Here is a 23,318-nt window from a genome sequence, read left to right as displayed (position 1 = left end):
AAGCAGGACTCCCCGCTACATAACTGGTGGGGCTCAGTGCAGAATGAAAATGTGAGGTCACTCCTTCAGAAATTAAGGATTTCTAGATGACAGCAGAACCTTAAACCAAGTGCGGGCCCTTCTGAGCACAGGGCTGTTTGCAGCTTATGTAGGTGGTACATCTGTGAAGCCCATCCTGCCACTGTGTCACCGAACGCAAGTTGTGTGCCCGACGCACAGTGAGGCCAAACAAACCGAAACATTGGAGTTTGGAGCAGAGAAAGGTTTTTTTGCAGGGCCATGCGAGAAGAACGAGGGGCTTATGTCCCCAAAACCCCACATTCCCTGAAGGGTTTCAGCAAAGCATTTTTAAAGGCCAGATGAGGGAGGGGGGTCCCAGGGTATGTGATCAGCTCGTGCACAATTCTCTGATGGGCTGGCGTCACAGGGGTGAACATTATCAATCATTAGGTGCCAGAAGGTCCGGGGGGCTACATGCTCATGATCATCAAGTAGTTAATTTCTTCCATCTGGTGGTTGTTTTTAGCATCTGAAAAACTCAGGAAATATGCATGAAATACGATTATCTGGATACTGCAGAGAGGAGCTAAAGCAGAGGCCATGGGGGAGGGGTCCGCCCTGGGATGGCCCCATAGGGTCCTGCTCGGTTCCAATAGGAAGCAGGCTGGAACTGTGGGCGTGTTGGTTTTAACAAGCTGTGTTATCAAGAGGCCTGGACTATTGCCACCTTGTTCTGAGGGGTGACAGCCTTTGAAGAGCAATGTACTCAGAAGCTGGTAGAAAAGGGGGGCGAAAAGCTGGGTTGTGGGTGTGAGCGGGTACAGACCACAAACACACCCCTGGGTTAAAATCCCACCAGTGGTCTCCTCAGTGCTTTTTGGTCCACCACCTCACCCCCATCCATTCTCTTCCCCGAAGTCAGAGCAACCTCTCCATTGCTGTCTTCATGAAATTATCAGCATGCTTAAACTCTTCCAGTAGCCTAAGGATAAAGGCCAAATGCTTGAGCATGGCTCACAGCCCCTTCAGGACCAGCACTGGCTATCCTCTTGCACCTGACCTCAAAGCCCACCTCCCCCTCTCTCTCCTCACCCCCCCTTTTCCTTCTCTCCATCTCCACCTCTATCCTCTCCTGGAATTCGCTCTCTGAAGGATGCCCTCTACCAACCCCTAATCCTTTGAATTTCACATCTTCTAGAAAGTCCTTTTCTGATTCCTGGGCCCCTTCTGTGTTCTTCCGTAGCCAACCATGCTTATCTCTCCCGGAACACGCATAACTCGAAGTGGTGAAGGTCTGTTACTTGCCCACGCCTCCTGCTGGGCGATAAATTCCATAAAGTCATGGACGGCGTCTATTTCAGCATTACACCCCTAGACCTAGGACCCACGAGGGCGTTATTTGTGTAAGGTGAGCATTAGCAGGAAGCGCACTATTAATTACAGCTCTCCACTTTTTGAAAAAGGGAAAACATATGACTCAGAGGAAAACATAAGATGATTGTTATGGTTTTACAGTTTAAACTCCGGCAGACAAAGTGGAGCGATTTCACAGGCAATACGGCAGGGCTATTATTAAAACACCACAGTTTGTCATGTGCTGTCCATCCCTGTTCTTACAGGGACTGTATAATGAGTAGAAAATGACCTCTATTCAGAAACTGAAGCTCTGGACATGCCAAGAGGACGGAGGACTGAAGTTAAAAGAAAGGGTGAAGGAAAATGGGAAGTGGTTGGAGGTGAGAAGGGGGTGGGGGGATGCCAAGTGGGAGAGAGGAGAGGAAAGAGGGAAAGAGGAGGGAGGAATGTAGGAGGAGGGAAGGGAGGACAGGTAAAGATGGAGAGGTGGGAAGAAACACAGGGTCCAGCAAAGGCTGGGAAACTGTGGCGTAGAGGGACAGAGGGATGGAGGGGGGTGACTCTCCAGGTCACCGTTTCATCTAGAAGCATCTAGAAACTCCTTGTTCCCTCCATGACTCCCCGGTGCCTTTCCTGTGCTCCCTGATAAATCAAACTGGTGTTTTCTAAAACCCAAAATGCAGAAGGGGGTCGAAGGTTGTGCCACAGAGCTGTTGTGATGACACAGAAATTAACTTCTGTGTTTTGCTTGGAATTGGAAACATTTTGAAAGTCACCTAATTAGTTTTCTTTTCACGGTTGTAAATACTTTGTGACAATGTTCCTGCTAGAATTTCCGAGCCTGTATTAGTGTATTCTGGTCATTTCTCATAGTTCCTATGAACCAAAAGGTCACTTCATGTATGTATAAGGGCTGTGTTGAGCTGAGAGGCCTCAGCTGAGGCTGTCGGATTGGAGCACGAGCTGTAGTAGTGGAGATGCATAATCTAACATCTATAAAGATAAGGTAAAAGTGCGTTATTCTGAATATCTAGTTTTGTGCAGTTAATTGTAATTTAGGATATGCAGAGATCTATAATAAAGCAAAGATATTCCTTAAACCAACGGTTTAAATTTTCTTCATGGAGTCTCAATTTTGTTCCTACTTAATAGGCGTTACTTCCACTGAAGATGGAATAGTCGAGAAACATAGTGAAAGACGTTAAAGTGGAAAAAGATGACGGGGTGTCCTGTCAACAGGACGCTGAGTATCGTCTGCAGACCCTTTGTGAGGCGCTGAATCTATAGAGGTCTATACCTTTGATTATTCTGGCTGTTTTATAATTCTGAAAGATGTGGAAACTGATAGAAATGCAGATGATTCTTGTTCATAGAAACACAAATTACCTTTCTCCAGTAGAGATACCGTTGATTTTTACACTGTAGAAATGACTATCCCAAACATGGCATTTTAATGCTCTATAGGCTATGAGTCAGTTTTGCATCTATGAGCCAATTCGGTTCAGCGTTCCTGATTTGCCTGCACCAATATGTCTGCTCTTGAGATTTGTCTTTGAATGAGCTTTAACGTCTTACCATCCCTTCATTAATAGAGGAGTTAAATAAAAACTTTGTCACATGCTCATTTTATATTTGTATGAGAGTGACGATTTCACCTTTTGATAATGATCTTTTAACGGAAGTCAGGTGATAATCAGTGAATACAGTTAAGTCATGTTAGGAGTTTGCCGGAGCGGAACTCTTTTCCCTCAGGGAAAGAATGAAGCATGTTGATTACCAAAGTAAATAGAGAAACTGCCTCAGCTGAACAATTAAGAGGGTACAGAGTTCCGGGAAGGGCAGAAGTATAGGCAAAGCCCAAAGTGGGATGTTACAAAATGTAACTGGATGTGGATTTACCAGGTAAGGAAAAAGTGCCAAAGCTGGACTCATTGAAACTAGTAGCTTGGAGGAAAGAGGACCTTGATAAACAAAGGGCACACATTTCGGGTGTTTGATAATTCTTTAAAATGTTATTTTCAGAATCTGTAACCACATAGACAACCATCCAGAAATATCTTACTATCAATATATTTGTGTGGTTTGGTTTTTCTTTAATTTTGGTATTTGTTGTGTTTTTAATTGATGTGATTTGCAAAATACATTTTTTAATATCAAATATGTAAAGCGATTTATTTCTAAGGAATGTTCTGGTCAATCAATCCAATCTGCTCCTTAATGCTCTTGGATCCAGATAAGCAGGTCAACATAAAAGCTTTTATGTTTTGTTTTGTTTTTCACTTTTGAAATTAATTTGTCATTGATTCCATTATTTTGAGGGAAAAAAAAAACATACCTGAGAGCTCAATGTGGAAGTTTGGATGTTTTCCTGAGAAGAATGGTTCCTCATTTGGGAGGCATGGTGAGAAGTATGAACAATCATGGTAAGTAACAGAACAAGTGTGTCTGCTGGATGCTCAAAGATCACTTCCTGCAAACACGGGTCTCTTTCTGCACAAGCTCGAAGTGTCTCCTGAAAAGAGAGTCAGTACCGCCAGCTTTGGCTCCACCTACATTGGAGGTGAAATTAGTCATGTTCCATTAGCCTTGTTTTCTCTTTGCCAAATACTAATATCACATTTGTCATCGAAGACGGAGCACTGAGAGGCGACTCCTAAGGAGTTCTATGACTTTCATTGTGTCACTGAGAGATAAAGAGGAAACGTGTGTTCCATAGTATCAACCCTGTCAAGGAGACAATATACGCACGAAACATCAGTAGGATTGTTCTTGGAAAATAAATGTTCGCCTTAGGTAAAACCACTGTCATATGCTTCCCTGGAAATTTAAGGTGTTAGGAAAAATTAAGGCAGAAAGAAAGAAGGAGAGAGAGAGAGAAAGGGAGGGAGGGAGGGAGGGAGGAAGGGAGGGAGAGCTAAGTCCAAGTATTTTGGGGAACTAGGAATTCTCATACACTGCTGTTTAGGGGGGCAATTAGGAACTCACACCGCTGAGTGCGTGTTACTTAAATCATTTGCGAGGGCAATTTGGCGTATCTAGGAGAGTTCAAAATTCTGGATATATACTACTATATATCTGAGAGAAATGCTTGCCTATATATACAAGGAGAAAATACAAGAGTGTTCAATTTCATGATTATTATTAATAGAATCTGAAGAAACCTATATGTGCGTCAGTAGGGAAATGGATAAAACATTTTAGTATTCTTCCAGTAATAGTGAACTAGATCTATATGTGTCAACATGGATAGATAATTTTTTTAAGTGAAAAAAAAAAAAAGGCCAGAATGAAAAAAGCCAGCTTCAAAAATATATATGCGCAATGATATATAATGGAAAAAATGCACTATACAATCCAGGAAAAAGAAGGTATGGAATAGGACTAAGCAGGCGATATAAGATTTTGCATTTTATTCTATGTCTTTGGTATTAAAAAAAAAGAAAACTCACAAAATATTAATAGTTTAATTCTGTTTGGCATGTAATACAGATGCTGAGTTTTCTCTATAGTTTGTCTTTATAAAAAGAAAAGTCACTAAAATATTATTTTAAAAAATAGAGACATGTTGAGTCATAGACTAGACACATTCTTTTCACACCCTCCACCTGCAACTGTGGTAGAAAAAAATTAAGGGAAAAGAACTCTGGGAAAATGAGAATTATCTCCAACCCTTGATGGAATTGCAGTACTATCCTTGGCTAGATCTCAGATTCTCTCACTTCTTCCACGTGAAACAAAACCTCGAGGGTCCTCAGGGCCCCCTTCAGGTACACAGTCACCTGCATGTTTACTGACAGCTCATCAGTCTACCACCTGCTCTTTGATGTAGTTCACAAGAGAACCTGTAAAACCTCCATGAATACATGTAAAAATTTCCCCAAGACAACGTACTTTAAAAATGTATGTATGTATCTTAGGAAGTTTGAAAGAGAAATCATGTTATTTGGATGATGTAAAGAGAAACTTGTTTTTAAAAACTAAACTTAGGCATTCTGCTTCTGAGCATAAATCCTGTTTCATTTGTTTGGTTGGTTTGGTCTATGGAGTTTTAGCAACAAACTAGTGTGGGTTGAAGAAAATTGCGGGGGGGCGGTTATAGTGATAAAGGAAGAAGCTGTGGGTTTGTGAGATGTGTCCTAAATTTCTCTAAACTCTGACTTTCCTACCTGGTAGGGAATGAGAGGTAAGTGAGTCTCAGACTCACTTCCAGCCTTGCTAGTCAACATCTCCGATGTAAAGATGAATAAACAGAGACCATGTCTCTTTAAAGATGTGAAAGGGAAATCACCCATCATCCAGGAGATATTACTGTGATGATGTTACAGCCCCTGGTGATGCAGGGCTTCCTGGGTCTCTGCACCCTAGATTGTCACCCTGAGGCATTTCCGTGCCCCATCAGCACACACAATGTGGGTCTGGGTTTAAAGCCTTCTCCCTTCTCAGGAGCTTCTGCCCCCAGTTCCCTTTCAATCTCCCTGGGTGTCGAATCCTGGTCATCACACCTGCCCCACCCCGTGCCCCTGGGCACAAATCCTTCCCCCTCCTTGTTCCCCTCCATCCCCCTCGTACTTACTCATCACCACTTGCTTTTCCACTGTTCCTTGATCGCTGACATCTAGCTCATGCTTTGACTCTTTCCTCTGCAACCGTTCTCTGGGATTTCTGCATCCTCACATTCAAGACCCTGGTCTCTCACCTCCTTGAGCTCCTCCATGCCAATGACCTGCATCCCAGTTTAGCGAATTGCCATGTTCTGCCACAATGTGACCATCGGGAACTGCTCTAATTTGAAAATACATGATTCTAAGTTTGAATATTTTTGGTGGGGAGCACACCCTTTTACTGCCTCTTCCTCACTTTCATGGGACATCTGCCTTCATTAAGAGGCCCTTCTTCTACACCTCCTTCCTTAGCTTCCAACTATTCAAGCTACAACTACCTTCCTATTAAACCAGATGCCATGCAAAGCTATTTAAATATTCTCTTTGTCAGCCTTCCCTGTATCTTTCCCCCTTGACGTTCCACTATGCCACTGGTCCTGGGGGACCTACCAATCCTCCCTGCTCTCTCTGTGACTGATGGGGAAGGCCACAATACGTTAGTGAAGAGATATTCCCATTGCAAAATACAGCTGGATCCTCATAGCTGCTTGACAAGGATGTGCAGAACCCAGTAGCCTACTTGAGCTCTTGAGAGCTGACCTCTCACACGTGCTTTGTAACAATCCTCTTCTAGCATATTAATCTCTCCCATTCTACTTGCTCCTTTATCCTTTTGCCTAAAAAGGTGTTCATACCTCTTACTCCAAAAACATTTCAACAACAAACTTTCTGTTAACTCCGCCTACTCTTGAATTACCATCCTATCTTTTCCCTTCTGTTTTCAACCAAACTTATGAAAAAAAAAACAAAACAATTGTTAATCACCCAGCCTCTTCCTCCTCTCTCTGAATTGCTAGTAATCCATCCCTCTTTCTAAATCTGACTCTTAAAGTCACCAATGACTGTAGGCTAACAAGGGCTTTTCTCAAGTCTCCTCTTTCTCAACTTGAAGCTTTTAACATGTCAACCAATTCTTTCTTGAAACTCCTCTCTCACCTTCCCTGCATCTGTACTGCCCGGGGTCTCTATCCTAGGACTTCCCATTTCCTCCCTCCTAATCTGGCTTTTCTTCATTCCTCTTTAAATGAGGGCGTTTCCCAAAATATCTCACATCCTTTGTCCTGCTTTTGGCACCACCATTCTTCTAATTCTTCAGGTTCAGATCTGGGGTGTGATAATTAACTTTGCTTCTATCTTTATTTTTCCAGCCCCCCCATCCTTTCCCCAACCCCAAATCAGTTTCCAAAACCAGCTGATTATGATTTAGACAGACCACTCCCATATGTCTCTTTCTTTGCATATTCCCTGCCATCACTTCATGTTTTCATTTATCTCTTCCAGCCTGAATGACAAAAAAAAAAGCTATCCTCAGCGGTTCCTCTCCTGGATTCCCTCCTCCCAGCCACTGACACTCTGCTGTCAGGTGAATTTCCTTAAGGCAGTGCTGTGATTTTGATACTCGCTTCTCAAATATCTGTCCATGACATCTGTGTTGCATATACACGCTACCTATCAAGAGACTTTGCTCTTTGTATTGCTATTCAAAACGCTCCCAGTCTATGCCCAGTCTGCCTTTCCAGTGTAACTTCTGCTCTTCTGTACTTAGCCTTGGCTCCAGACCCAAATGAATCTCCTTCCCTCCCTCCAAGAAGCTTTGTCTTTTCCTTTCTGCAAAGAGCTGGGCTTTCAGGTGGAGTCATCCTTCAGTCTCACATAAGTCCACATGCACAGCATGAAGTCTGGCTCTTCCATAAACTTTTCCCTGATAAATGATGCCAGAGGTAATCTCTCCCATCACTAAAATTCTAGAACACATATTGTTTGTACCATTTAGTAACTTTTCCCGGTCTTGTATATTATCTGTTTGTGATTTCATAACCCAGCTGTTCAAATAATAATAAAATTAATAATACTCCAAACCCACTGAGAGTTTACTATATGCCAAGCCCTTGACATATTAACCTATTTGATTCTCCCAACACACAATCTTTTGGTATGATTTCAGCCTTTCCTATACGATAGCAAAAGGAATGGCTTGAATTTCCATCCCATGCACTGTGGGAAATCCACCACCAGTCTTCCCACCCTGCATTCCTCTGGGATCCTCAAAGAAGGAGGTGGGGGAGAGAGTTGAGTTCTTGTGAGCCATCCTCACTGGAGGCTGTGCTGAAACCAGCACTAAATGGCTTGCTGCCAGCATATAGCTCTTGGTTCCTGCCTTTGAACCCTAAATCCTTCATTTCCCCAGAGTCTCACTAGCATAAGGCTGCTGGGTGGAACAGATTTTTTGTTGACAGTCTGAGAAAAGAAAGAGGGTAATTATATCAAAACCCAGAAAACAACTTACATCGATCACTGGAATCATTGTCCTATAGTCCCTCTGCCTCACCCCACGTGGAATTTTCCTGGTTAACGTTCTCCTGAAGCCTTTATCTATCTCATATGTCTGGGCTCTTCTTCCTTCCCAGAGCCTCTGACATCTCCCTTTTCCCATCCTCTCACTGCTGAATAAATTCCTAATTCTTCTCACCCTCAAGATACAGAGTAACTCATCTCCCCTTTTGTTTTGCACTCACTCATCCAAATGCCCAGTGGGTTTCAGCTTTCACCTCCAAAATGATCCAAGTGAAGTATCTTCTAAAATAAGCTTCCATCTTTATGCTACTCCCTTAGAAGGCTGCTGTACTTTTATCAATTTAAACAGCAACATTTTATTTTTCTTCCTCACCTCTGTATATCGTATCTTCCTGGCATATGCATGGCTTATCTTTTATTCTATATTGTAAGCATCTTGACTGCATCTTTTAATCAGCTTTGTATCCCTCTTTGTGCCGCATACTTATTGAATAAATAAATTAATAAGAGAAAGAAAAGGCATGAGGACAGATGGCTTTTAAGATGAATAAAGAGAAGCAACGACTGGTTTCTATCGATGGCTAGGAAAGCTTAGAAAGCCTCTTTTTCATGGTTGCAGATAACCCAAAGCTGGGAGATAGAAAGTACACAGAAAAATTCAGCAAGGTCTTGAGAGTTCTGTATTATTTCCAGAATATACTGACTCTTACTAGGGCCAAGATTACAAAAAATGTATTCTGTAAATACTGAGCATCTCAGGAAATGACATGAGGTATTCTCCCCCAGCTCCTTTTCTTTCTGGAATGAGAAATGTAGGGAAAACTAAGCTGCCATCAAGATCTCCCTGGACTAAACCCTCACACCAAGGCGTGGGCAGCCCTGGCTTGAAATCACTTCCTCTGGTTTATCGTTGTTGAAATGGCCACAAAGCTAATGACTCAGTTCATTCCCAGGGGATAACTTTCATTCTCTCTGCCTCAATAAGCTGTCATTTCTTCTCACAGAAACAGCAATGTTCCCAGATCTTAATTCTTCACATCAACTGGAATTTATAAAAACATGTTCTTGATTCCTCTGAGAATCACAAAGAATCTTCTTCATTTAGTGTTTGTTCCTAATCATCCCCAGCTACCTTAGGGAGAAAACCTTCCAACAGCACCAAAGATGTGACAAATCCAGCCCAGTCTCCCTCTGAGCAGGTTTTGTTCCCAAGACTAGAGACCCAAGAAGCTCACAGTCTAAGCGATTAAGTAATTTCATAACTATTTAAGTTTAGAAACATTTTAACCTCAGAATGTTAATGTCATCCAGAGTCTGCATACAACTTTAATGTCATTTGGAAAAATTTACTATCTACTATTATTTCAATTGTTCCCCTCATACTTCCATATCAGGTGGAAATAGGATAGAAATGAGGATAAAGCAGTTTAGAAGTCACAAACAAACTCTACTCCAAAACATAGTCATTTATTTGGGAATGCAGAATGTATTTTTAACAAAAACAAAATTTCTAAAATAACAACAGCAACAAGAAAAAATGCTATCATTTTCTGAGTACTTATCATGTACCAGATACTATACTAGGTTGAATGATATTTCACTCAATTCTGATAGCAACTCTGAAAAGTGGGTATGAGGTCTTCCATCTTTGCTAGGAAACTAAAGCTCAAAGAAGTTGTGTAACTTACTCATGGACACTTAGTTGTACTTTAAAAATATAGAGTTACTTTTTGACTCTCATAGTAAATACTGAATAAATTAAGAAAAGAAATAAATGAACCAGTGGCTTCTTGAAACCATCCATGCAGCCTATGTATTTGTCCATGTGCAAAGAAAAATAAGCACAAAAATTAAGTACAATCTTAGTAATAAGATTATGCAGAAAATCAATTATTTTGGATAAAAAAGATTTTAACACTGAAGTCTGATGTTTGAGAGAAACTGGTCTAAATAGAGGAGGGAGATGAATATTTTGGGGTGATAATTCTAGTCACTTTGAATTGTACTCGAAAACTTTTGGCTTCACTTTTCTTTAATACATAAGTCCCCTACACATGAACTAGTTCAGTTCTGAGAGCGTGTTCATAAGTCCAATTTGTTCATTAAGTCCAACAAAGTTAGGCTAGGTACCCAACTAACACAATCGGCTATATAGTACTGTACTGTAATAGGTTTAAAATACTTTTCACACAAATAATACATAAAAAACAAACAAACACAAACAAAAACAAACACAAAAAATAAACATTTTTAATCTTACAGTACATTACCTTGAAAAGTACAGTAGTACAGTACAACAGCTGGCACTTCTTAGCGTACCAGCTACATCACCGCTGATTTTATGCTTGTTTCCGGACATCCTGGGCTTGAAATAAAGACTCTGTACTATTGTACTCTATACAGTACTGTACAGTAAAGTACACAAAAGCACAACCACTTGTAGAGGATTCAAGCACATGACCATGTACACCACACACGTGAACTAACTTATGTAATTGGACATGCGAAATGCACGTTTGCATCTTTGAAAATTTGCAACTTGAAGGTTCGTATGTAGGGGACTTACTGTGCTAGTATTTCTCTTCACACTTTTATATTTATCATCATGAGAGGTTTCCTTTTACTGTCATATGGAACAAAATGAAGCATCCCTAGTTACAGGTGGCAGAAATCCAGGCAGTGACTCTTCCATATATTTTTTTTAAAATAAATTTTATCTATTTATTTATTATTATTATTATTATTTTGGCTGTGTTGGGTCTTCGTTTCTGTGCGAGGGCTTTCTCCAGTTGCGGCGAGCGGGGGCCACTCTTCATCGCGGTGCACGGGCCTCTCACTGTCGCGGCCTCTCTTGTTGCGGAGCACAGGCTCCAGACGCGCAGGCTCAGTAGTTGTGGCTCACGGGCCCAGTTGCTCCGTGGCATGTAGGATCTTCCCAGACCAGGGCTCGAACCCGTATCCCCTGCATTGGCAAGCAGATTCTCAACCACTGCGCCACCAGGGAAGCCCCTACTCTTCCATATTTTATGTCTTATGATCCTTTGTCATTATTAGAGACTCTGGATCAAATCCTGATATCAACAAAAATCCCAGGCATCCCCCTTCCCCCAACCCAAACAGAGAAATAAATCAGCTTTGTGGTTACCGGGGGGAGGGGGGAGGGAGGAATTGGACGCAGGCAGTCAAAAGGTACAAACTTCCAGTTATATGATAAATAAGTACTAGGGATATAATGCATAACATGATAAATATCATTAACCCTGATGTATGGATTATATAAAATTAAGAGAGTAAATCCTAAGGGTTCTTTTCACAGGAAAACATTTTTTTTCTATTTCTTTAATTTTGTATCTTTAGGACATGATGGATGTTCACTAAACTTGTTGTGATCATCATTTCATGATGTATGTAAGTCAAATCATTAGGCTGAACACTTTAAATGTATACAGTGCTGTATGTCAACTATATTTCAGTAAAACTGGAGGAAAACAAAACAACTACTTTACAAAAAAAAAACTCAGTGTCTGAAGAGTCACCAGAACTAAGGGAAGGTGTGGGCAAGACACTGAGAGAACAGGGACCCACACCAACCAGAGTCCCACACTCCTGGGGAAGGGTGGCCATTTGAGCTTCAAAAACCTTTACTTGCCTCACCCAATTCCATATGCAAGTGTCCTGGAGGTGTCAAAATGAAGCTGCTGACAGCAAAGAAAGGAGAAGGATGAATTCTTCTTGGGCCACTGGAAAAGAATTGGTAGCAAGGAAGGCAAAATAGTATTAGAAGCTGAATGGTTATGGGTGAAAAATAAGAGCCTAAGGAGTACCTAATTCACAAGTAAGGGTCAAAGATATTAGCTTACGAGGGGCTTTGCTGCACCCCCCACCCCAACTCTCACATCTGAGGAGCATTTGTCCTGGACCATCAGCATCTGGGCTCGCGGGAATACTGGGTAAATCTAGAGAACAGAGGAGGTCAGAGAAGATATCTTGATTCTCAATGGAATGGTCAAAATCCTACCAATGGGCAAAACAGAACAGACACAGTAAAGAGAAGATAAGGAAAGAGAAAAGGTAGCTATTTCAGGTCAGATTTGGAGAAGACATTTTTGGGGAGAAGTACCATGCTTGTAGGCCTGTCCCTCCATCTAGAGAGCTGAGTAGTGGACATGTGGAGACTCACATACTCTGTGTGCCAATATTTAAAAAATTATCAATTAAGCTAATTGTATCATTCAGCATTCCACTGTTGAAACAGATCCTGATGGAGATGTATATTAGGAGATTTATTGGAAAAATTGGTTTATGCAGTTGGGTAGGCAGGTGAGTCCAGAAGCTGTAGGGCAGGCGATCAGGAAGCATGGGCTGAACACTCGGGCACCAGCTGAAGCCCCTGCCCACAGGCAAAATTTCTTCTTGCTCAGGAAAACTCAGTTCTGCTCTAAAGACTTTTCTACTGATAGAATCAAGTCCACCCAGATTATCTAGAATAAACTCATTTACTTAAAGTCAACTCATTATAGATGTAAATCATATCTACAAGATACCTTCAGGGCAATACCTCCATCAGTATTTGATTGAATATCTGTGGACTCTAGCCTGGCCAAGTTGACACATAAAACTGATCAACACACTGACAAACTGTTCAGAAATAATGCAACAACTATCTACCTTGACAAATATGCATCACGATGATAATATTAAAAATATATATTGAGCAATGGTTTTTAAATGAGTGAAAAAACAGCAAAATATCAAAGATGGTTGAAAGTTATTATTACCTATTTCTGGGTATTCTCTTGACCAGTCAGGGATGTTTGGATGCTTCATAAAATAAAGATACATGTAACTTTCCAATTATATATTTATTTCATAAAATCTATTTTTCTTGCCTTAATGTCCACAAAATTGCAAAATATGTTGTTATCAAGATTTTGGTATGTTAATAATAATGTCACCTCACACAACTTTTCTTGAGTCATCATCATTTCTAGGTAGTTTTATAAATTGATTTAAATTTGGAAAATTTTGCTCTGTAGGGGAAGAGGCAACTAGAATTGCCAATAGATGTCTTAAAGAAATGCTTAGATTGAGAAATAATCAGGAATTTTATATATTTTGTTCAAATATTATAATAGAATCACATATGATAAATTAGCATTATCAAAGAAAATTCTATATTTTATCATATAAATTGCTATCATATATTTTGATTTTAGCCATCTCAAGGCAAAATTTAGATCCATATGATGTTTTAAAATTGCCTTTTCTTTCAAGTTTTTCAAAGCTGGGATAGTATAAAGAAAACTGAAAATAGCACTATGTTGCTGCATTTGCCCAAACCTCTCTTTAATAGGAGCATGCCATGATCCATAAAGACCAGGAAATCATCCTTACAGAAATACATTTGGGGATTATTTGTACATGAATCTTCTTTATATTCATGTACACATTTTTGTTTCCTTGTTCTAATATTTTATTGGAATGTCACTTTACTTGTACAGGTTATATGCAGTTTCTTTCGATTTATAAAAACACTTTTTCCTTAAAAAAAAATTGTAACCCTTTTAAAGTGAAATGGCCAAACTCTGATCTTTTCTTTTTATAAGGTTTTGCTTAAATGCTTATACCAAATAAACAAAGTTCATTCCAAATAACAAAATAACGTGGGAAGCTCACGTTCAAAATTAATTTAATTTTCTGCTGAAGACCACAGTTGGCTGTTTATTTGAAACTCTTCTGTTATTTAACTTAACTCTGCTATACATCTGACATCTTGTCTAAATTAAATCTTACTGCTTTAACAGCATTCAGTTAGCATTGCCATGACGTATTTAAGGATAGTTGCATGGCTGAATTTGATATTGGTTTCTTCCATTTTCCCCCTTTTGGCAGATATAGACAATGGCATATATAATCTTTAAATTGGTTCATAGAATGCTGTTGTTATCCACAAGTTGAAATTTTGTCTCTTGGTAACAAATTCAAACTATGTTGAGTTCTCTTCTGGCTTAAACGTGTTTTTTCTTCATCTGAGCACAATTCTCAGCAAACTTTAAATCAATGCCTAAAATTAAAAGTTTTTTTTTTCAGCTTCTTACAAAAGCCAAAACTTAGCTTTACAAAGAATGTAAAAGCCAATGAAACATTTATAAATGTTCACTTCTTTATTTCTTCATCTAGTAGTTTTAAATAATTTGTACAATAAATGTAGGCATACAAGAAGACTTTTATTACTAATATAATCCAGTTGACTTGAGATATGTATTCTTAAAAATTTTATATATTAAGTATTCTTATTTTACTACTGTTGATTAACAATCCCTTTTACAATTTTCCATTCTAGATACTGATCATTTGTTTCATTATTTTCTTAATCTGTGTTTTTAATCTGTGTTTGGCTATTTTAGCATCAAATTTCGAAATCATTTCCACTTAACCTAGAAATTTTCCATTGTTTTCTGTAAATATTGTCCTGTTATTGCCACAAAAACATTATGCTTGGATAAATATTAGACACAATATTATTCTTTTAATAATATCACCCAATGCCCAGTGGTCTATTTTAGTGATTAAATACTATGAATTGTTTTCCAGTTATTCAGCTTTATTTTTCAGTTCTAATAATTGCTATTTTTCCTGTGTATATCATTTTTGTTCCTCTTATTGAGAGTGTAAGAGTTCGCAGTCACAAATATCTTCATTGGCCAAAGCTGATCTTAGAAATGGATTATAAAACTTGCACCAGTAATATCAAAACACTCTGTTTTTGAATTTAAAATAAAAACCAATTACATAGTTAGAAGGCATAGGTTTTATTTGTTTTGTTAAAATGCCCAGAAACTTTCATACAAAGATGCCTGTGAATTTTAAAAAGAAAAATTTTAAAGAACATCTCTAATTAGGTGTTTTAGGATCCAGTCTAATATTTATATCTGTAAATAAATATGTTTGGAAGATAAGGCCATTTTGTCATACCATTCAAATTACCAAGAAGGACTAAGACGAAAGTTATAAGCTTTTTCAGTGGTAGTTCTATTTATTTGCAAAGACCAAATTTTCTCCTTTCAAGTTATTTTGCCTGCTATATTGGAATTTCAGCCTATTTCAAATGTGTTAATGAAGTCACTTCTTCCACGTTTAGCCCTTCTGATAATAGTATGGCCGTTCCTCCCGTCCCTTGGGCTGGACACTCATTCCTCTCCTTCACCCCATGATCAATGGCAGTTGTTAAGCACCGACAGTCTTATCTTAGCAATGTCTCTCCTATCTGTCTTCCCCTTTCGGTTTCTACTAACACTTCCCTACTTTGGGCCATCATTACAACATGTCTAGACTTTTAAATAGGTTTCTAAGTTGGATGCTCTTCTCCTGCTCAAGTCAATCCACCCATTGGTACACATTCATTCTCCACAATGTCAGCCTGATTTTCGTTTGTGGATATCCTATGCATTCTTCAAAATTAATCTCAGTTGCTTCCTCTTCCATGAAGCTTTAACTGATCCTCCCAACCAGAGGATACCTCCCTTTTGGAATCTCCTAGTCTCCTCTGGAAAGAACGTTCTTCTTGCTTTGTTCTTGTCTGATTCCTTCTCTTATTCCCCTTATAAACTGTGAGCTTCCTGTAGTCAAAGTCTTTCTCTCTATTCTTTATCTCCCCCGTATCCCTAACATGATCCCACATATACAGACAGTATCACTAAAAATTTGCTGAATTAAATAGTGTACGGGTGTTCCCTTTTCTCCACATCCTCTCCAGCATTTGTTATTTGTAGACTTTTTAATGATGGCCATTCTAACCCGTGTGAGGTTGTACCTCATTGTAGTTTTGATACAAGGGTAACAATCTAATTGCCGATTCAGAAAAAGATATCTCAGTTTTCATGGGAATGAAAACACCTGTAGAAAAAGGAATAAATACTGCTTTTCAGAGGTAGGAGACTGTGGAACACATTTGTTTTCAAAACTTCTGTTTGAAAAATCTCAACAGACACCATAACATCAAACAAGCAAAACTCTCTCCAAGCATGTTTTTTCCTGTTTGTTTCAATGAGAATATGCTATGATATTTTGGCTACCTGGTCTGCTTGTTTCCATGCTGAGGGACATTCCGTACTCTGGAAGGAAAAAGGAAAGAACAAAACTTGAGCCTGGGAAAAGTGGAAGTAATCTCTTTCCCTAAAGCTAATCTTTTTGCAAAACCATAAATATGACACATTATTAATGGAGGATAATTAATTCATTCCTCATAAATGTCATTCTTATTTCATCAATGTGGCTATTTTCTCCAGTGCTCTTATTTGACCCAAAAGTACAGAAAACTCCTGATAAGACGTGGATTGCCTGATGAAACTAAGTCCCACCCTCAAGAAAGCAAACATTTTGAGATTTACTAGGACAATTCACATTGAAGGCAAATGATACATTTATTTCAACCCTTTGCTCCTATGTCTCTGAAACTTTAAGGCAAATATGTAACCACGCCATCAGGAAATATGGCTGCGATCAACACAAAATTGATTTTTCATATGCATGTCAGTCTCAGAAAGGTAAGTTATAAAAGAATAGATTCATGGGTCCACAGGGGACTTAGTAAAAATTTGAAAAGGAAAGCTATTTTTCCTTATTCTTAGTTTGAGGGGAGGGGGCTTTCAAACAACATGATTTTAGCAGTATAATTTTAAATATAAAGTGAAAATCTTAAAGGTCTGCAGTCAATTATTAGCTTGTGTGATTTACACATGACTTTATCACACAAAGTCCTGATATAATACAAAATATTTGCAGAAACAACAGTATAACACACCTGTAAAGGGCAGTGGAACAAAGTGAGAGCATTACAACCTTGAACTGTTCTTCAATCCTTGACACTTTGGGGACTACTGGTAATCCCCAGACCTGGCCTTGAGAACCCAGGGCTTAAGCCAAGCCGGGCTTTGTACATTCATCTCCAGAGTCCTTCTCTGAACTAGTGGATGCAGTGGCGATAAAGAGGAGGGGGCAGATGGGAGAAATATTTAGGATTTGCTAGTAGACTGGTTGATAGAGAGCATGGTGAGAAATTGAAGGAGCTGAGACAATGCCCAAGGTGGCTAGAGGGACCGAGGAGATAAATGATGGGGACATTTTCTGAGACAGGGAATATAAGAGGAGGATCCTCTTTGGTGTTTAAGATCAGAAAGAATCGTGGATGCCTGCCCTCACTACAAAAGGCTTCCTACATAGGTGGAGGCATTAGCATAGAATCTGGAAATAAGAAGAATCTGGAAATCTCCCAGCTAGATTGTAAAGGCTCCCTACACCTCAGACTCCACCTGCATCACTTCTTGTGCCCTTAGCCTAGCCACATGGGTGTTCGCAACACATTTAACGATCAAAGTTAAACTGATTCAACTATGCGCCATCAGCATAGTTGGTGTGAATAGGTACATTTTAATTGAGGCTTGGAGAAGTTAAATACTTGCCCAAAGTCAGTCACACAGTTAGTAAGTGACGAAGCTAGTATTTGAACCATGCTGTCACTCCTACACAATGGGGGAACCACCAGCCTATACCACTTTCTTATTCAATGTCCTTGTAGTCTGCACACAGCCTCACACAGCTATCACTTCTCAAATCCTTTGAAATATAGTCAAAAAGCGAGAGAGAGATGAGCATGAAAACTAGAGAGGAGACAGCCTTTTGCTGAGAGTGAGACCTTGGTTAAGGGACATACATGCTTGAAAAGAGAATATATTTCTCCCTGGTTACTTAGGAGCCCAAAGTAGGCTCACTTTAGACTTGACCTTGGTTCCAAATGTAGTTCCAACTGTCTCTTCTTGGAACTCAGGGTTGCAACTTCCAGGAAGAATACAGTCTGCTGATGACATTTTTATTCTCTTCCCATGAAGTGAGGAAATATTTAATACCTCATCCAGATGGAAAACTCACTTGAATGAGCTTTTTCTCCCCCATAATGCTAACAGTGGAAAAAAAAAAAAGTCTAGCTATCCAAATGAAACAATGTGATAAAATACATTTTCTCCTAGTAAGTTTTGCTCAAAACGTTTCTTTTGGTGAAACTAGCACTTCTCACACCAGTTAGTCTCAGGAACTCTTTACATTAAAAATTAGAGCTTTTACCTGTATTTATTCCTTCAAATGTCCCAATGTCCAGAGCATATCTGGACATTATGTTTATTTAATATAAGTAGTAAAATACCGTCACAGGCTAGGTAGCTAAAAGAAGGTATGTTGAATTTGGATTCATAGAAATCTGTATTCCAGCTCTACAGTTTACTAGCTGCATATATTTGAGCAATTTTTAAACCCTCTGTGATATCCTAATTCAGTATCTGCAGAATATCCCCAAAAGTGGATATTAAGGTCGATTTTATAGGACTGTTGTAAGGATTACATAAAAATCATATAGCCAGCATTTAGCAAATGGTAATTGTTAAAAATTTTTATTGTACATTAATAAAAGTAAAATTAATTTTTACTAAATCATTGTTACATATTTTAAAAGTAGATATTTTAAAAGTAGGTGTTTCATTCAGACTTGGTTCCTCAGTCTTTCCCCATTGAGCCTGATTTTATTCAACTTTATCTTGACAGATGTTTGATTTGGTTTCTTCTTCCTCTGTTTCAGGATAGTAAATTACCCTTTTTGGTGTTACTAATAAAAATCTGGACCAGTGGCAAAAAAAAAAAAAAAAAATTAGAGCTTTTGTTGGTGTTTGTTTTTTTGGTGTTTATGTTGTTATTGTGCTGTTAATGTTTATCAATATTAACCATATTGGGAATTAAATCAGAATTTAAAGTATATATATTTAGTAATTCATTTCATTTCTTTACAGTTATTTCAAAATATTGACTATGTGCCCCATGTTGTACAGTACATCCTTGTAGCATATTTTACACTCAATAGCTTGTACCTCCCACTCCCCCACCCCTGTATTTCCCTCCCCTGCACGACTGGTAGCCACTAGTTTGTTCTCTATATCTGTGAGTCTGCTTCTTTTTTGTTATATTTACTAGTTTGTTGTGTTTTTTAGATTCCGCATATAAGTGATATCATGCAGTATCTGTCTTTCTCTGTCTGACTTATTTCACTAAGTATAATGCCCTCCAAGTCCATCCACATTGCTGCAAATGGCAAAATTTTGTTCTTTTTTATGGTTGAGTAGTATTCCATTGTGTGTGTGTGCATATATATATATATATATATATATATATAAACACACACATATATATATATAAAACACATCTTTTTTATCCCTTCATAAAGGATGGACATTTAGGTTGCTTGCATATCTTGGCAATTGTAAATAATGCTGCTTGAACATTGGGGTTAGTAATTCATTTTAAATGGCAGTAGTAAACCCATTACATGTTAACAAAAAATTTTGTGTGTGAAAAAAAATCGTGCTTTCCAAATAAAAAAACAAACTGAGTGACTAGTGGCACTGTTTTATATTTTTGCAAACCTCTTTAATAGGAGACATGGACCCTCATGTTTGCTTCTGTATTCAGTCTGTGCTGTATCACACATCATGCAGCCTTTAGACAGACCCACATGTGGGAAAACGAGAGTAAAAAAAGGCAAGTTGTATTTTAATATTATTTTGAAAATAGTTCTGACCTCATGATCTTCTCAGGGACTCTGATCACTGGCTTATCCTTTGAGAACTTCTGAATTAAGCTCTGCCAGTCTTTATACATTTGTCTGCAGTGTCCTTCTCTGAAGGACTTCTCCTTCAGAGAAGACTGAAGACTTCTCCTAGTCTATCCTGTGGTAGGCTGAATTTTGAGAGGACACCATGGTCTCCACTCCCTGGTGTTACTCCTGTATTAGGTTATTTCATGTGGAAAAAGAGATTTTTGCAGATGTAATTGAGGTCAATAATCAGTTGACCTTAGGATAGGAAGATTTTCCAGTGCACCTAACCTAATGACATGAGTCCCTTAAAAGCAGAGAGTTGTCTTCAACTTGGAACAGAAGAGGATGTCAGAGATCAGAAGTGTGAGATGGAGGGGTCCCTGGAGCAGGGAACTGAGACAGTCTCTAGTTACTGAAAGCAGCCCCAGCCAATAGCCAGCAAGAAAATGGGTACTTTTCCTTAGAAAAGGGCCCAAGTCCCAGATGAGAATGCATCCAGCCAATACCTTGATTTCAGCCTGAGCAGAGAGCCCAGCCATGCCAAGCCAGACCGTGACATACAGAATGTGAGTTAATAAATGGGTATTGGTTTAACCTGCAAATACACATTAACAGAAAAGTTTAGAACCATTTCCTTACTATCATTTTTCAGAAGGAAGCCTATCATTGTTTCAAGTTGTGTGTAAGAACTATAAGAATTTTGAGGTCTTAGTAATTACCCTTTTATTAAGAAGCCTCTGAGTCTAGACTCTGTCCATGTGACAAATGATCTGCTTGCTACCTATTTCCTCTGGATGGTCTGGAATGATCAACTTTTAAACAGGTTTTGATGGGAGTTTCAGCTCCCTCAAATCCTTTGTGGAATGAGGTTCAACAACAGCTAGCCTCTTGCAAGGCCTGAAAGTCTTAATTTCTCCTGCCTTGCAGGCCTGTAAGCATCTTGGATGACTTCACTATCATAAGAAGATTTACCTTCTTAATACTTTTCCTCAAATACTCACCTGTCCAAGCTTTCATTCTGTTCAGCCCAGATCATTCTCTCACTGGCCTCCCTGTCTCCATGCATCAGCCTCTTCTCTTTGACTCACCTGGAAGGCTCTTCCCCTCCTTCCCCATCTCTTGCTGCACATTCAAAGCTCCACATCCTTCAAGCTTGATGTCCAGGCCTTTCAACCAATTAACTCTATTTTTATGAATCTAATGTAAAGAAATGATCAAAGATACATATCCAAGTGCATACTATACATTACTATATTATTTTATATTATAAAAAATTGAAACAATTTGCTTAATTTTCTTAATTCTAAGAGCCATATCTTAACACATTTAGCCTTTCTAATGCATATTACAAATGATGTATATGTAATATAAATTTTTCTTTATTCTACAAAATGTTATTTTAAACTCATATTTCATTTTAAAATCATTGACAACTTAGAACAAAGGGAAATATTAATGCTCCTGTGAAGTTAGGGAGTACAGTCCACAAAACCACCCTCATGTCTGATGCCAACTGCAGAGTTGGGGGTTCTCAAGGTCACCCTCTGATTTGATCATTCGCTAGAAGGATTCACAGAACTCACTGAAAGCTGTTATACTTATGGTTATGGTTTATTACAGTGAATGACTGCACATTAAAATCAGCCAGGGGCAAATGTGCACAGGGCAGAAAATTCCAAAGGTGGGGTGTCCATTTGGCCTCTCCCAGTAGAGTCATGGACAGCGTGAAGTCTCCTTGCAACAATGTGTGACAATATGCCTAGAGTATTGCCACCCAGAGAGGGCCACCTGATCCTTGGGTGTCCAGAGTGTTTACTGGGCTCAATCGCGTAGACTTGAGCGGCTGCCTGTGTCACTGTGTGGTGCATCCTACTTAGTCTCCTGCCCCTCTGCACGTGGGGCAAATGCTGTGTGGCCTAAAGGGCCCATTATAAATCACACCGTTAGACTGTCCAGTTTAGCACAAGACCCCAAGTTAAACAAAGACATTCTTATCAGGCAGGACATTCCAACGGCCAAGAGAATACCTCCCCGTAGCCGAGGTCAAAGGCCAGATCTCTCTCTGGGTGAGATTAATTCTTTGCTACAGAGCCCCCCCAAAATGAGTTTAATTCGTTAAATTAAATATAGTCCAACATCGTGATGGAGGAGCATGCAGATCACTAAAGATATGTTTTGAAAGTTACTTATGACATGGGGAAATTTATAGAGCATAGTCTTTGTACTTCTTTTAAATTGTGTGTGTGTGTGAGATGTCTTTCAGCTAACCAATGATATATTTACATTCTGCTTTAATGATTTTTCAAATTGTCCACAAATTTAGTTTCTATGAAATGTATTTTTTATTCCCCAGTTCAAGTTCTGAATTTTCTTACAGAATAACAGAAGCCTCTCCTTCTTTCCCATTACGTTTAGCCCCAAACCAGGACTTGTGGCAATGTTTAAAGTCAAAGAATGGAAAGTCACTTTGGAAAGTCAGTTGTAGAGAGCAGAGAATTTCTCAGCAAGAATTCTCTGTTTCTCCACCTGTAGAATCTATTCTTCATTCCTTCTTTCATTGAACAAACCCCATGGAATGTGTGCAAGGCTGGGGCTATAGAGGTGCATGAGCCATGTGGTCTCACACTCAAAACACTGGGAATCTGGTGACAGAAGGAAACATATAAAGGCTAAGCTACCATATAGGACAGTGGTGTCCTCTCACCCCCTAAAACCCAAAGTGCCACAGCAAATTCCAGTCTAGAAACTTACAAAATCAATGAGAGGTTACTCTAGCTGGAGCCATAGAAGTAGGGCATCCACAGTAGAACTCACCTCTCTCCATAGGTCCTATAGCTTCCAGGCCACACACAGATCCCAGAGTGCAGTATTAGGATGGTGACCCAGGCATCTGCCACCTTATGGACCCAGAATCCCAATTATGCTTCTTTTCTTCTATTTACTCTGGAGTTTGACCACTTGCTCCCCTTCCAACCCTCATACTCAAAAGGCATATTTCATTGCTATTCAAGACATTAGAATAGCAAGACTGACACTTAAAGGAGGTGCTTCCAGTGACTCCAAGGTTTCCACACCTAATCTGTACTGATTTCACGATCATTCACCTGGCACCATTTCTGGTTTTGCCATTTGTTGCAGAGCAAAACAAACAGACAAAATGAAACAAAATAAAATATAAAGCACAAGTTTATTTTCCATCCAAATAAAAGATTGAATGAAAAAATAAGTTATAAAAATATTCTTCAATATATTCAGGTATACACACACATTCACGCAAAGTGGAAAATACCATAACATCTGAAAAAAGACTATAAAAATACAGAAAAAAAATTGGCATATCCTACTCAGGAAATAAGATGTCACGCCCC

General features: G+C 39.1%; 2 long non-coding RNA genes across 2 annotated transcripts in view; one reads left to right on the top strand and one right to left on the bottom strand.

The window, feature by feature from the left end:
- The first annotated feature begins 3,120 nt into the window (after positions 1-3,120).
- The window catches only part of LOC133094445 (uncharacterized), a 28,855-nt gene continuing 8,657 nt past the window's right edge, over positions 3,121-23,318 (top strand). Inside the window, exons 1-2 of the long non-coding RNA XR_009701466.1 lie at positions 3,121-3,258; positions 3,675-3,779. This is a non-coding gene — a long non-coding RNA (uncharacterized LOC133094445). The remainder of the gene's footprint in view (positions 3,259-3,674; positions 3,780-23,318) is intronic.
- On the bottom strand, positions 11,967-20,968 carry LOC133094917 (uncharacterized). The gene is made up of 3 exons (XR_009701525.1): positions 20,952-20,968; positions 16,388-16,426; positions 11,967-12,052 (listed from the first exon to the last, which is right to left on the bottom strand). It is a non-coding gene; the product is annotated as an uncharacterized LOC133094917 (long non-coding RNA).

Source organism: Eubalaena glacialis, chromosome 7 (genome assembly GCF_028564815.1).
Source record: "Eubalaena glacialis isolate mEubGla1 chromosome 7, mEubGla1.1.hap2.+ XY, whole genome shotgun sequence".
Classification (NCBI taxonomy): Eukaryota; Metazoa; Chordata; class Mammalia; order Artiodactyla; family Balaenidae; genus Eubalaena; species Eubalaena glacialis.
Note: the sequence above shows the minus strand (reverse complement) of the source record. Positions and strands in the feature narration are given on the sequence as shown.